Source organism: Mobula hypostoma, chromosome 2 (genome assembly GCF_963921235.1).
Source record: "Mobula hypostoma chromosome 2, sMobHyp1.1, whole genome shotgun sequence".
Classification (NCBI taxonomy): domain Eukaryota; kingdom Metazoa; phylum Chordata; class Chondrichthyes; order Myliobatiformes; family Myliobatidae; genus Mobula; species Mobula hypostoma.
This window is the reverse complement of record NC_086098.1, coordinates 178872734-178888870: the sequence shown is the minus strand read 5'-3', so window position 1 is coordinate 178888870 and position 16137 is coordinate 178872734. Positions and strand designations below refer to the sequence as shown.

Genomic DNA, 16137 nt, shown 5'->3' with positions numbered 1-16137 from the left:
GGAAGTGGTTACAATGAACATGTCTCCCAGGGAAGAAGATGCTGAAGGCTCTAGACAGGGAATCTGTGGAACCCACAATCAGATGAGTCATAGACATGAGGTATTGCAGATACTTGAAATCTTGAGCAATGTACACAATGTGCTGGAGGAGCTCAGCAGGTCAGGTAGCACCACTGACCTACTGAGCTCTTCCAGCACATTGTGTGTATTGCATCAGATGAGTCATTTTGTCTTTCAATTTATGAGCCTAGAGAATGGTAACATGTAGGTATTTTGAAAATAAATTTACTTTCAACTTTGAATCTTGCACATGATCCATACCTTTCCGATCCCTGCATATGTGTGCTGCCTGTCTGAAAGTCTCTTGAATGCCATTGTTGTATCTGCTTCAATCAATTCCCTAAGGAAGCCTAACCCTTAAGGTTTCAGGTTAATGTTTGAGGTGTAAGGTTCAAGCTGCAGCCTGAAGACACTGCAGCAGGATAGCTGTAGTACCTCTGCACTTGTCAAGTATTACTCAGAATGTCCATTTCAAGAGAGTTGGACATCACCAGATGGAAAACCAGCCAAAAACCGTGCTTAATAGAGACATAGAAAACATTCTTTTCTTATTATTTTTAGAGTAACGGGCCTTTCTGGACCAATGACCAACACTGCCCAATTACACCCGCACGATTGTTTAACCTACTAACCTATACATCTTTTGGAATGCGGGTAGAAACTGGAGCACCTGGAGGAAACTCGCACATTAAATGGGGAGAATGTATAAGCTCCTTACAAACAACAGTGGGAATTAAGCCTGGGTTGTTGGCACTGCATCAGTGTTTCACTAACCGTTACACTACTGTGCTGCCCTAAAACAGAAGCAGGTTTAGGCCATTCAGCCCCTCAAGTCTGCCTTCCCGTGTGATATGATCATAGCTGACCATTCACATTCAATACCTTGATCCAGCCGACTCTCCACATCCCTTCATCTCTCCAACCATCATATCTGACTTCTTGAATATATTTTCTAATGTGGTAAGGAAATTCACAGTTTATCCCCTCTTAATGGGAGTCACTGTTTTCCACATTGTCTGAAGTCAGTATGTTGCTTTGTAGGCGCAGTGTGGGTAATAGTTTGGCTGTCTACCTGGAAACATGATACTCTGATTACATACTGATTTATTTATTCAGTTTTAGCCGGTATGTCCTTATAGAGATATGGATTCCTTTCCCATTCACACAATGGAAGTCCTGTGTAATGTTCTTACAAATTAAGACACTAATAAGACATTAAACTTGTTTCAAATTATTAAGCGAAGAAAAGAGCTGAAAAAAAAATTACTGATATCTCTACCCATCCTAACAGTCACCCATTCACCAAACTGCCATTGGGGAGATGTTACAAGTTCATCAACACTGGGACTAATTGTCTGCAAATTGTTGATTTCTCATGGCTGTTTGCACTATTGTCTTGCAAATTGTTGGTGGTTATTGTGACATCGGTTATGGTATTGTCCTGGGTTTTATGCTTGGCAACAAACCACAATCAATTCTCATATGTTTCACATAATGGCAATAAAGTAATTCTGATTCTGATTCTGAAACGCAACACATTGAAGAAGTTGGAAATCTGAAATAAAACAGAGAATGTTGGAAATGTGTTGTGGGTCAGGCGGTATCTGTGGAGGGAGGAGACATGCTTCCTTTTCAGGGCAAATATCTGGAATTGGAATTGGAACTGGAGATGGTTTATTATTGTCACATATATGGAAATACAGTGGGATGCTTGCCTTTCATTACTCATACAAGTCAAACCATTATATAGGCCATTGAGGTAGTACAAGGCAAAAGAATAACAGAATGCAGAGCTACAAAGAAAATGGAATGCAGATAAACAATAAGATGCAAGACCATAACGAGGTAGATTGTGAGGTCAAGAGTTCACCTTATCATACTTTGTTTGTTATGTGCCATGTCATATAACGTAGACAATCATTGTCTTAGACCATGATTGGTCTTGGCGAATTTTTCTACAAAAGTGGCTTGTTCTGGGCACTGTTTTCACAAGATGGGTGACTCCAGCCGTTACCAATACTCTTCAGAGCTTGTCTGTCTGGCATCAGTGGTCGCCTAACCAGGACTTGTGATATGCACCAGCTGCTCATACGACCATCCACCACCTGGTCCCATGGCTTCACGTGACCCTGATCTGGGGTGGGGGGCACTAAGCAGGTGCTGTACCTTGCCCAAGGATGACTTGCAGTCTAGCAGAAGGAAGGAGCATCTTACACCTCCTTTGGTAGAGACCTATCTCCACCCCGCCACCCATATGGTAGATGATATCCTTATGCTGCTTTCAGGCTTTTGTATCCTCTGCCCAATGGCGAGAGGGGAGAAGAGAGAATAGCAAGTGTGGGTAGGATCTTTGATTATGCTGGCTGATTTACTGAGGCAGTGAGAAGTATAGACAGGGTCCCTAGAGGGGAGGCTGATTTCCGTGATGGGCTGAGCCATGTCTGATAGGATTAGGAAGGAAACTGGCCGGAATTTTGGCAAATGACTGGGCGTCAAAGAAGAGTTAAATATTTCAGGATGTCTTTTGCAGACAGAGAGAAAAATGATAAATCACAGAATGGAGGAAACTAGAATAATCAGGTATATAAACTGTAATCTTTAGTTTCTTTAAGCTATGTGGTAAAATACAAAATTGTCACATGCCAGGTTCAGATTGCATTATGATGCCATAGTATTGCATTGACAAAATATAACATTCCTGCCCCATAATCATCAAAAACAGGCCAAAATTGTGTTAGTGAAATATCCCCAGTACTCTCTCACCAGGCAAACACAATGCAAGCAGTAAGTTTCTGATTTTGCAGTTCCTTAACTGCGTCCTCTTATTCTGGCTTCATGTTCATTCACTTAATTTAATTGATCTACTGCTGGCAGCTTCTCTTTCAGCTCTGCCTTCGGGTTGCTTGGTCTCTGTTTGGTAGGAGTTGAGACAACAAGAGGTGATCTTATTGAAACATGTAAGGTCCTGAGTCTTGAAGTCATTGAATAAGCTGGCAGCTTTCAACCTTTGACGGAGCATTCTAATTGGCTGCATCACTGTCTGATAATAGGGGCACTGCACTGGATTGAAATAAACTGGAGAAAGCTGTGAATTTAATCAGTTCCATCATGGGCACTAGCCTCCCCAGGACCTCTTCAAGGAGTGATGCCTCAAAAAGGCAGCACCCATCATTAAGGACCCCCTATCACTCAGGACATGCTCTCTTCTCATTGCTATCACCAATGAGGAGGTACCTGAGCCTGAAAGGACCTGCTCAACAAGTCAGGAACAGCTTCTTCCCCTCTGCCATCCAATTTCTGATTGGACGTTAAACCCATGAACAATACTTCACTACTTTTTTCCACCTTTTTATATTATGAGAACACTCAGTCCTCTTTTATTGTCATTTAGAAATGCGTACGTGCATTAAGAAATGATATAATGTTTCTCCGGAGTGATGTCACAGAAAACAGGACGAACCAAAGACTAACACTGACAGAACCACATAATTATAACATATAGTTACAGCAGTGCAAAGCAATACCATAATTTGATGAAGAACAAACCATGGGCACGGTAACAAACCATGCCACCAGGTTCTTAATTTCTTCTCTGTACCCAAACTCATCATTACCTGAGATATGGCCTACAGTTGTGTCATCAACAAGCTTATATATTGAGTTTGATGGAAACTTGGCTACACAATCAAACACTATATAACTTAACTTAAAAACCATATATAACTTACTGTACTTTATAGTTTTTTATTATGATGTATTACAATATACTGCTGCTGCAAAGACAACGTATGTCATATGCCAGTGATATGAAAACTGATTTTGATTCTGATTCTTGCTCTAAACTACGTTGGTTCATACTGCTCTTGTGAAGTGCCTTATTTCAGAATCAGAATTAGAATCAGGTTTAATATCACTGGCATATATGGTGAAATTTGTTAACTTTGCAGCAGCAGTACAATGCAAAACATGACAATAGAGAGAGAAAAAAAAACTATGGCATATTTAATAGTTAAATAAGTAGTCCAAAAATAGGAAATAAAAAAGTAGTGAGGTAGTGTTTATGGGTTCATTGTCATTCAGAAATCAGATTATTTGTTAAGTTGTTATATAAATGGAAATTATTGATGAATTTTACTTCCATTGCTGAGTGGAAGAGAAATACTGAATATGTTTCCTGTAACTAGTAACATTTGTACAATGCTTGGCTGGTAAGATAAGCCACTCCTGATGGTACAAGTCAATAGTCAGAGAACCTGTCACAGATGTCTTGCATATAAGATCAAGACCCACTGGCAAGATGTTGTCTAGTATGAGTACAATTACATTAACTTCCCTGAGGATCATCACCTTGTCTTGGTGGAAAGGTTTGTGAGTTCCCAAGATCCCAAGAGCAATGCCGTCTGGATATTAGCCTACTGACCCTTAGCTCCTGGTAGGATGACCCATGGCAATAAGGTCAAGGGGGAGGTTCCAGACAAAGAGAGATCCAACCAAGATCTCAGTGGTGGAGCTGGTGGAAGATGGTGACACATCACTACGGCAGTGAAAGCGGAGGAAGGCTGCAGCAATGAGGGGTCCCCCAGTTGTCTTGCACTCCATGCCCCTGGACCCTGATCCTGATCTGTGAAGAAGCAGGTGGTGGCTGCCCTTGCATCAGCCTTTCCAGGTTAAGGAAAGTCACGCACAGGCGTTCTCCATTAAGGGAATCCAGCCTAACATCCCAGATTAAATCTCTTGGCAATCAACAAGTGGCGATGGGGGCAGGCTTGTGAGGTCTGGAAGCCCACACTGCAGCAAAATATATGGATCCTAGATTGGCCTCTACAGCCTCCTGAGGACTCACGAATAGACAATCCTTTGGTAGAACATCATACTCGACTCATGTGATCACACCACTATTACTACAGTTGCTGTCTGTAAAACACCTTAAACTTATCTTCTCAAAGCTCTTAATGCAAAGTTAGTTCTGAAGTAGAGTGATTGTTAATCCATTCTGTTTATTTATCTAGCAATATTAGATTAAAATATTGGAGTACATTAAATTTAGTGTGTATATCTAACATTGTTATAGTTGTTTGAAATGAGAAGCAAAAGAAAATTGCTCTGGTGTCTCCAGGGTCTAAATTACTAAGCACTAAAATCATATCCATATCAAATGACTCAAGTGGAGAGCAATGGAGAGTCATTAAGCCCTAAATGTAAAAGCTTTCCTCAGCTGTTAATATTACATTTGACCCGAGTGATAAAATACTGTTTAGTTCTTTTTTCTCTGATAGAGATAACAAAGGGATTGATTGAGAAAGTTCCTGATTAGAAACGAGTGTGTGTCAGTTGTATCATGAACTTGCTGGGAGTGATCCAATATTACAGTATTTCTGGGGCCTGATGAATAGTCCAGAAGGCTCACTTTAGATAGAATGATTTAAGTTGGATTAATTCCATGCGAAAACCTTGTTTGAATTAACATGTGTAGTGTATGGGCACTCTAAGTGCCTTTTCCTGACCAACCATTTATAAGAAGAAAAAGAATGTTCTTACAAGGTCCCTCTTCATCAATTTTTAATAAAATTTACTTTAAGATGGATGACCGTAGCAAATAAAGAACGATAAGCTCCCGACTTTATTCATAACGTCACAAGAAATGACTGGAGTGCTTGAAGTTATGAGGGGCATAAATAAGGTGAAATCTGAGAAGCTCCTTGTGTACTATCAGGGGCATGGTTATTAAACGAGGAAAACCTCAGGCTAAAATTAACTTGAGACGTGATGCCAACTGTTCAGGAAGGTCTGTATTGCATGTAAAGAACCCTAATGTAATCCCAACAGCTGCTCACGGCAAGCAAGAACCATGGGGCAAAGGGTCTCAGTGTAACCTTGTCTACAGAGATGTATTGGCAATACTCTGTTGTGGTTCCAATAACAGTTTTCATCACCAGTTGTAGTGGTTGAGATTGACACTCTGATAAATGTGTCACTTGAGTAGTTCCACACCTACTATAAGAGCTAAATACTTGTGGAAACATGAGAGAATCCGCAGATGCTGGAAATCCAAGCAAACACACACAAAATGCTGGAGGAGCTCAGCAGGCCAGCATGGTCGGCAGCTCAGCATGTACGAGTCATCCTTCAGTACTTCACCCTTGCACCCTCTAACCTTACATCAGTCTCATACAAGTTTGCACAAGTCTTACAGTGTATATGCAATCCACCTCATATTTGTCTGGTCATCAGCTGAAAAGAGGCAAATCTGAACTAAAATTTCCCCTGGTTTGAACAAGAGTGCACCTGGGTCCAACACCATATTCATCAAGTTTGCTGATTGGTGATAAATTTGTGTAGCAAGAAATGCCAAATTAGCTTTTACTAATGCATTCTTCTCATTTACATTTAACTTGCACTGCTGAAATTACCTGAAGAAATCTACCTCTCAACTGTGCTACAGAGGGCCACTATTCTATCTGAAGTGAGTATGAGGAGCGCTTGATAGCTCTGGGCCTGTACTCGCTGGAGTTTAGAAGAATAAGGGTGGGTGTGGGGTATACCAATGAACCCAATCAAATATCGAAAGGCCTAGATAGAGTGGACATGGAGAGGATCTTTCCTATAGATCACTTGGGCCATGACGTCTGCTGCACTATTCCATTATGGGTGATTTATTTTCTCTCTCAACCCCATTCTCTTGCCTTCTCCCTGTAAACTTTGATGCCCTTACTAATCAAGAACCTATCAACCTCTTCTCTAAATATACCCAATGACTTGGCCTCCACACCTGCCTATGGCAATGAATACCACAGATTCACCGCTCTGCCACAAAAGAAATTTCTCCTCATCTCTGTTCTAATGGAATTTTCTTGAGGGTCCAAGACTCCCCCTCTATTGAAAACATCCTCTCTACATCCACTCTATCTAGGCCTTTAATCTTTGCTATAGGGCATTGCGTGAGAGGTTAGTATTATTACACCACTCAGCCAGATTTTCAATCACCCTCCTTAAATCACCACTTTTGATAGAGCCCACAACTTTAAGTGCAGGCAAGTGCTAATGGACAGAAATTTAGGTCCATTGAGCTCAAGAGAACCAAGTTTTGAAATGGAGTACCATAGATGTGTGTGTGCTTTAGGTGCAGGCAAGCATGGATGGGCAGCCCTGCTGCCTTTTAGATGATATTAAACCACCAGCTTCTCTATTTCACCCACACAGAAGTGGCAATTTACAGTAGCCTATAAACCTACCAACCTGCATATCCCTGGGATGGGAACTAGAAACATAGAAAACCTACAGCACAATACAGGCCCTTCGGCTCACAAAGCAGTGCCAGACATGTACTTACTTTAGAAATTACCTAGGGTTACCCATTGCCCTCTATTTTTCTAAGCTCCATGTACCTATCCATGAGTCTATTAAAAAACCCTATTGTATCCGCCTCCACCACCGTCGCCAGCAGCCCATTCCACGCACTCACCACCCTCTGCAGAAAAACTTACCCCTGACATCTCCTCTGTACCTACTTCCAAGCACCTTAAAACTGTGCCCTCTTGTGGCAACCATTTCAGCCCTGGGAAAAAGCCTCTGACTACTCTGACTATCCACACAATCAATGCCTCTTATCACCTTATACACCTCTATCAGGTCACCTCTCATCCTCCGTCACTCCAAGGAGAAAAGGCCAAATACACTCAACCTATTCTCATAGGACATGCTCTCCAATCCAGGCAACATCCTTGTTAATCTCCTCTGCACCCTTTCTATAGTTTCCACATGTTTCCTGTAGTGAGGTGACCAAAATTGAGCGCAATGCTCCAAGTGGGGTATGACCAGGGCCCTATATAGCTGCAACATTACCTCTTGGCTCTTAGACTCAATCCCACAGTTAATGAAGGCCAATGAACCGCATGCCTTCTTAACCACAGAGGCAACCTGCGCAGCAGCTTTGAGTGTCCTATGGACTCGGACCCCAAGATCCCTCTGATCCGCCACACTGCCGAGAGTCTTACCGTTAATACTGTATTCTGCCATCACATTTGACCTACCAAAATGAACCACCTCACACTTACCTGGGTTGAACTCCACCTGCCACTTCTCAGCCTAGTTTTGTATCCTACCAATGCCCCGCTGTAAACTTTGACAGCCCTCCACACTATCTACAACACCCCCAACCTTTGTGTCATCAGTAAATTTACTAACCCATCCTTCCACTTCCTCATCCATGTCATTTATAAAAATCACAAAGAGAAGGGGTCACAGAACAAGTCCCTGAAGCACACCACTAGTCATCAACCTCCATGCAGAGTATGACCCATCTACAACCACTCTTTGCCTTCCATGGGCAAGCCAATTCTGGATCCACAAAGCAAGGTCCTCTTGGATCCCATGCCTCCTTACTTTCTCAATAAGCCTTGCATGTGGTACCTTATCAAATGCCTTGCTGAAATCCATATACACTACATCCACTGCTCTACCTTCATCAATGTGTTTAGTCACATCCTCAAAAATTTCAATCAGGCTCGTGCAGCATGACCTGCCTTTCACAAAGTCAGGTTGACTATTCCTAATCATATTATGCCTCTCCAAATGTTCATAAATCCTGCCTCTCAGGATCTTTTCCATCAACTGAAGTAAGACTCACTGGTCTATAATTACCTGGGCTAATTCTACTTCCTTTATTGAATAAAGGAACAACATCTGCAACCTTTCAGTTCTTCGGAATCTCTCCCGTCCTCACTGATGATGCAAAATCATTGCCAGAGGATCAGCAATCTGCTCTCTCGCTTCCCACAGTAGCCTGGGGTATATCCTGTCCGGTCCTGGTGACCCATCCAACTTGATGCTTTCCAAAAGCTCCAGCACAACCTCTTTCTTAATGTCCACGTGCTCAAGCTTTTCAGTCCACTGGAATGAAACCAGAGCACCTGGAGGAAACGCACGCCGTCACAGAGAGAATGTGTATATTCTACATGGAGAGGACCCGAGCTCATGAGCAAATCTGGCTCCCTGGCACCGTGAGGCTGCAGCTATTTTAAATACATCACAACACTGCCCTAAGTACACTGCTGCAATCAGAACTTGGTGTTAGAGATTTCACTGCAGCTCTGATATTTCAACTGTTTATTGCACCTCTGAATGAGCTTCCAAAATACTTTATTTACTGGCAACCCTTTTGCCTTGTCTGCTAGTATTAAAGTACAGGTTCAAAGTAAATTTATTGTCAAAGTTAGCATAATGTCACCATATACTACCCTGAGATTCATTTTCTTGCAGGCATTCACAGTAAGACAATGAAATACAATGGAGTCAAATGAAAAACTACAAAGACTGACAAACAATCAATGCACAATAGAAGTCACTCAGCAAATAAAAAAGTTAATATGTATAAATATAAAAGCAAAGACGTAATGTTGATGCTTCATAAGGTATTGGTGAGGTCTCACTAGGACTATTGTGAGCAGTTTTGGGCCCCTTATCTAAGAAAGGATATGCTGATATTGGAGAGGGTTCAAAGGAGGTTCACAAAAATTATTCCAAGATTGAAAGGCTTTGATGGCTCTGGGCCTGTACCCACTGAAATTCACAAGAATTGGGGCAAGCGGATCTCATTGAAACCTGTGGAATGTTGTAAGATTGAGTGAATGTGGAGAAGATGTTTCCTATGGTGGGAGAGTCTAAGACCTGAGGACACAGCCTCAGAATAGAGGGATGTCTATTTATAATGGAGATGAGAAGTAATTTCTTTAGCTAGACGGTGTTGAATCTGTGGAATTCATTGCCACAGGCGGCTGTGAAGGCCAAGTCTTTAGGTATAGTTAAGGCAGAGGTTGATAGATTCTTGATTGGTCAGGGCATGTAGGGATACGGGGTGAAGGTAGGAGACTGGAGCGGAGAGGGAAATGGATCAACCATGATCAAATTGCCTCATTCTGCTCTGGTATCCTATGACTTTATGGTCTAAATAAGTAAATAAATAATACTGACAGCAGAAGCTGTACAGTGCTTGAAAGGAAGTCCATAGGTTGTGGAATCAGGTCAGAGTTGAGGTGTTTGAATTATCCACACTGGTTCTGGAGTCTGATGACTGAAGGGTAATAACTGTTTCTGAACTGGTGGTGTGGTACTGTAGAAGCTGCCAATCCTTCACTCCTATCTCTAACAGTAGTATGAACTTATCTATTTTGCTCATGCTGATGTAAACTGGTGGTATTAACGCGATATGAAAACTCATGGGGCTTACAGAGTTTTGTGTCACTTCCACACTAACAGATAATTTGTAAGGGAATTCACACAACAGAAGATACTTCTTGCTGTGAGTTTAAGACTGATCTTATCATTGTGATGCCATGTGTCTCAGAGGTGTATCAGTTTGGATTCACAGCACAGATAGATCAGGGTCTGACTATAATCACCAAAACATTCAATCCTTCAAACTGCTTACATAACGGGGCTTTTTGCTCTTTGACCTAGAATCTCACATTTATACCCAAGGCGACATGAGTACAAATTCCACGTTAAAAGTCTCCTCTCGTCGGTCCACGTAGACCACAAAGGCTTTTTTTTAACCACTCTTTAAGTCCAAAGCCACTTGCTGGCAATACCCATCTTAACAAAGCCGTTCAGTGAAGTATAATTGAAATGGTGTTCAGAGGTTAACTGGGCTCTTCCTTTGAAATGGCTCTTTCGCAGCTGTGCCGAACAAACTTTCTTTAGACAAGAATAGCTGATGGCCTATTCCCCTAGCTTGTGTCACAGACTGGAACCAAATTTCTGTAAGACGCTTTATCCAGTCTGGAATGCTTGTCCTAAAATTTCCATACAAGAGAAGTGACAGGAAGTTGAGTTTGAGAGTTTTAGGTGCAGAAAATTTCTTTATCTTGTCAGCCTGAGTTGATTGCTTTAGTCTACCATATCTTATTTCTATCTGTGTTGCTTTTCTTTCTTGTCTCAGAAGTGCTAAGTTGGATAGCAGACAGAATTTTTGTGGTTCAGCCTCTCTCTTTCTCAAGTGAGTTATTCCATCTGTGTAAACTGCAAGCTGCCTGCCTCAGTATCAGTGCTAAAGGTATATTTTGGAGCAAGTTATCAACCCTTTCATTGCCAAAGCGTGCCTGAAGGCAACTTGATATCCCCAGTGTTTCTGTTTTAGTGGCAGAGATCCTTGGAACAACACCAACCAACAAGGCGATCCACTTTAAGGCTTCCAACACACGCAAAGCTGCGTGATTCAGCCTCCAGTTTTCATGTCAGGCACACATCTCTTTTCCTATGCTCTTATCCCAGCCATTAGTAGCTTTGCAGATTCGTGACATGAGATCTCTGTAATTAAAGCAATGTTTTACCAGACTTGGTGCCAAACCTGGCTGCATGGGGTCTAAAGAACGCAAATGCACGTTTCTGAAGCATGAAATCCAGGTTAAGAAGTGAATGAATAGCATACAATAAATCTTTTCCACCTGCAAGCTTATATTGGTTTAGCAAAATGCTGTGATTTCAAAAATATAGACGAGTTCATGGTAACCAGTGCAAATTAACATCAATCAACCATACAGCACACAATCTTAGCCCCAATCACTTTTTTTTTATCATTAACTCAAAAAGATCAGAAAATTGGTAACTTTTACCATCTTCCTATAATTTGAGTATAAACCGATAGAAGGTTCACGACTGGTTACTGGACCAATTTGCCAATTTTTCCATGTTGGTGTCCCAGCAATGTCCCAGTGGTTAGTATTGTTACTTTTTAGCCAGAAACACAATGTGAATTTGGAGTCCATTCAAGTGATTTTACCATTAATATTAGTCTGTGAACTGAAGCAGCACTTCACACATGGGGAGCTGATAAGATGTTAAACTAAGTGCCTCTTCGTGTTTTGCACCATATGGTTACCATACCTTCACAGAATGGTAATGAATGGCTTCAGAAGCACTGATAAGGCTGATTAAAAACTATTACCAAAAGTGGAGAAAGAGAGGAAACCAGTTCTGCCACCAGAGGAATAAGCATATACTGTACACACTTCAAACTTTTGAACTCAGCAATATTATGGGGGCTCATAGGAATGTCCATAAGCTAGGCATTCTTAACCTAGGAATGGGCTGTATTGTTGTCCAGATATTATCTATGAAATTATCATCATAATAGAAGGATTTATTGAGTGTGATGAAGGATTAGTGTAAACATACTTTATGATGAAACACCACCAGTAAACAAGGTACAATACTGTGTAAAAGTCTTAGGCACATATATATAGCAAGGATGCCTGAGATTTTTACACAGTCCTGCATTTGTCAATGTGGAGCAGAGAGCAAGTTTGTAAATCTGGTAGGAGCAAAACTGTTGGGAGTGGTGAGGGTGGAACACTGTGGAGAGGGTGTGGGATGGGTGTGGGAGTGCCGGGGCAGTGGGGGGAGGGTAGTGGTGCGGGTGCAGACACACCCAGCCCTGACACACCAGCCAGGGTCACTTGGGTTATTGATCATGACAGAATGTCTCACTGGTGCTTCCCAATCCCTTCCCTCCCTCTTCACCTTTTCCCAACCATGATTCCCCTCTCCCTGCCCATACGCACTCTCAGTTCTCAAGAGAGACCCTTATCAGAACCAGTCACATACGTTATGATTTTTTTTGAGGCAGCCGTGCAAAGCAATATATCAAATTACTACAGTACCGTGCAAAAGTCTTAGGCTCCCTAGATGTATACATATATGTGCCAAAGACTTTTGAACAGCACGGTATTCACTACTAACTTGATTCTAATGAAGAACTTCCATAATTTGGAATATTAGCTAATGTTGAATTAAGTGTGAAAGGGGAACCAAAAAAAATCAGGAATGATTACATTTCTCCCTGTTTTTTTTTAATTTTTGCAACATTGGGATTCTTTCCAAGGAAGAGTCACATCTCCAACCTTTGCAGACAAAGGAGAAACCATAAAGAGTTAAACAACTTCAAGCTGTTCAAAGTGCACAGGTGAGAAACAATTCTGAATCACTAAAAATTACGTGTTATTCCAGCAGCTGACGGAGATTGTTGTGATGTTGTTCGACTGAAGGAAAGTATAACTTGGCCTGAGGAATAGATTAAAATCTCCCAGTCTGTGCCTGGAGTCAAAACGTCTACCGTAGATTCCCAGGTGTCTGGTAGGTTTATATTACAGCCTCTTCTTTCATTCAGTTTTGCAGTGTATTGAAAGTAGTGGAAAAAGCATTCCGCACAAATATAATATTTGCAGATTGCCAAAACTGATCTTTAAAGTCTTGAATGTACATACTAATAATCCCATACACAATGGTCCATATTTACAATGTGCTTGCTTCTGCAAGTTTCTTTCACAATGTCTTCTGTCACTGGCTGTCTTGAGTTGAACAGTGCGTGTGTAATTTTCACACAGTCCCTTCATTCAAGCCATCTTCGAGCTCCATTACGCAGCGCGCAGAGGCGAGTAATCTTCTGCAGGGCACTGACTATGAACCCATTGGTCAGAAGATGCTTTTTGGTTGTTGTAAAGTAAGGTACAGCTGCACCCTCCTACCAGATAGTGTGAAGGCACATATTATTCCAGAAGGAGGGAATTAGTAAGAGGATAGCAAGAAGGTGGGCTAAGAAACAGCAGTGTCATGTCTGATGTAGCCACTTGTCGTAGAGTCATAATCACGAGTCGCTGAGAATAGAAGCAGACTTTAAGAGGCACACCAACTACTTATGGCCCAAATAGTTGAAGTCGGAAGGTAAAGGGCTGGAGGTTGGTGGCCTTTTGTCTGCAAGCCTGGGAACTGGGCCAGAAACTGGAAGACTGATTACTGGTTCCACAGACTGACGTTGAACAATGGGGAGGTGAGTAACACAGTATCAGTTGATACTTGATGATTACTTTAGTATAAGTGACTAAAATGTGCAGAGGTTGAGAGGATTGAGAGCTTCAAGTTTCTGGGAGTGAATATCACCAATCGCCTGTCCTGGTCCGACCATGGTAACGCCATGGCCAAGAAATCTCACTGGCACATCTGGAGGCTAAAGAAATCAGGAGGCTAAAGAAATTTGGGTGGCCCCTTTGACCTTCACTTTTTTTTTTGATGCCCCATAGAAAGCCTCCTGTCAAGAAGCATCACAGCTTGATGTGGTAACTGCTCAGCCTGTGACTACAAGAAAATGTAGAAAGTTGTGGACACAGCTCTGCTCAACATATTACAGAAACCAGCATCCCCTCCAGTGAAGCAGCCAGCATAATCAAAGACCCACCGATCACAGGCCTTCGTTCTTCTCCCCCTCCCATGAGGCGAAGGCACTAAAGCATTGTTGTAACTGTGAACAAAGTCACCGGCGAGACACTGAAGCAAGTAGAGATAGAAGTGTTTTATACAGCAAAAATGAGCAACAGGCATCATTCAGCATTGGAGACACTATTAGAAGAGGAGACCTGCTCGATCCAATATCACATGATATTTTTATAAAGATCAAAGGTAATAGCAGGACAATTCTATAGTTACAATGTATTTACAATGCATTTACAATGCTTCCTTTGAATTACATATAACTATCACACATCCTGCTTCACACTCACACTCCAGACACCCAAAATGAATGGTAATCCCCACTGTCTCTAGGCTGAATTTCTGCATATGCAGGCTTCTGAGGTCTAAGTGGAGTGTTTCTTTGTTTGCAATTGACCCCAGCCTGCAGATTCAGGAAACCCATTGTTCTGAGCTGCGTCTTAAATTCAGTCTGCAAACCACATTCACAACTGAGGTATGGCTGTTGTTGAACTTAATATTTGCTATATGTCCTCACTCCAGAATATGCCCTAACAAGCATGAAAGCACATACCACCAGCTTCAATTGCATTGTTATAAGACTATTGAACACTTCCCTAGTACGAAAAGATGGACTTTTGACTTCACTCTCTACCTAGTTTATGACCTTGCACCTTAAGCTCTACCTGCACTGCATTTCCTCTGTAACTAACACATTATTCTGCATTCTGTCATTGTTCTGGCCTGTACTACCTCTGCACCGTTGTAATGAGTTGATCTGTATAAACAGTATGCAAGACAAGTTTTTCGTTGTACATCAGAGCACATAATTTACCAATTTTCCAATTTACTTCCTTTGAGCTAAATGTTATTCAGACTGACTAGGAAACACTAAATTAAAATATTGTAAAGAATATGGGGATTATTTTCCATTCCCCAAACATTAAAAATACTACCAGCTGAATCATGCATGGAAAATAAATGGACATAAATTATAACCTGAGGATTGTATATGACAGAGCTGCTGGCCAGAATTTGATGAGAACTCCCAGGCGAATCGCTGAATATTTATAACTGTTTTGTTCATGGGATTGGAATACTTGAAAGTAAAATTGTTATGTATTATTTAATCAACAGAAGGCAAAAATTGCTGGGACATTAGTTACAATCTAACTGTCAAATAAAGATAGAGCGGGCATTTGAAATACTTTAACAGAATCCAGTCTGCATTATCACTCCGTTGAGATAAAGTAGAATTTGAGAAGTCAGATGCAGATGGATACTTGATGTAATTGCCCCTAAATGCTATTTTCTGATAATGTCAGGCTGCTGAAAGTTGTCACAGTTAATGACATGATTGAAAACACACGAGTTAACAGCAGCAATGCTACAACCTAACTCAGTGTCACAAAAGGTTAATTGACAGGGATAAACCTCTCGAAGCCAGGCACCAACTTCATGGTGTGTTCATAAGCCAGCCCTCCATCATTCACATGCCTTCAGTGTATCTCAAATAGACATGTATCCAACGCGTGAGAGTAGTTTGTGCCCCCATCCTAATAATGCAATCAGTCTATGTCATTTTCCAACTGATCCTCACCCACTCTCTATTTCTCTAATACCTTGATAATCACTCTTGATTAATGGCCCATACACACTTTATAAGCTTTGATTGCTCAAGACAAATTCCTATTGAAATGCATTTCAATCTGCTGTTGTTTCAAAGCCAGATCTGTCCAAACTGTGACTCATTTAATAGAATGAAGAGAACATAATTCAGTTTTCAACACTGATTTGAATTTGAAACCATTGGTCCTCACTCAAATACATAAATTAAAC

At 41.4% G+C, this 16137-nt stretch overlaps 1 long non-coding RNA gene across 1 annotated transcript; it reads left to right on the top strand.

The window, feature by feature from the left end:
* Positions 1-2: 2 nt before the first annotated feature.
* On the top strand, positions 3-14724 carry LOC134360189 (uncharacterized). Its single transcript, XR_010021270.1, has 3 exons — positions 3-100; positions 12938-13018; positions 14133-14724. It is a non-coding gene; the product is annotated as an uncharacterized LOC134360189 (long non-coding RNA).
* The last annotated feature ends 1413 nt before the right edge of the window (positions 14725-16137 follow it).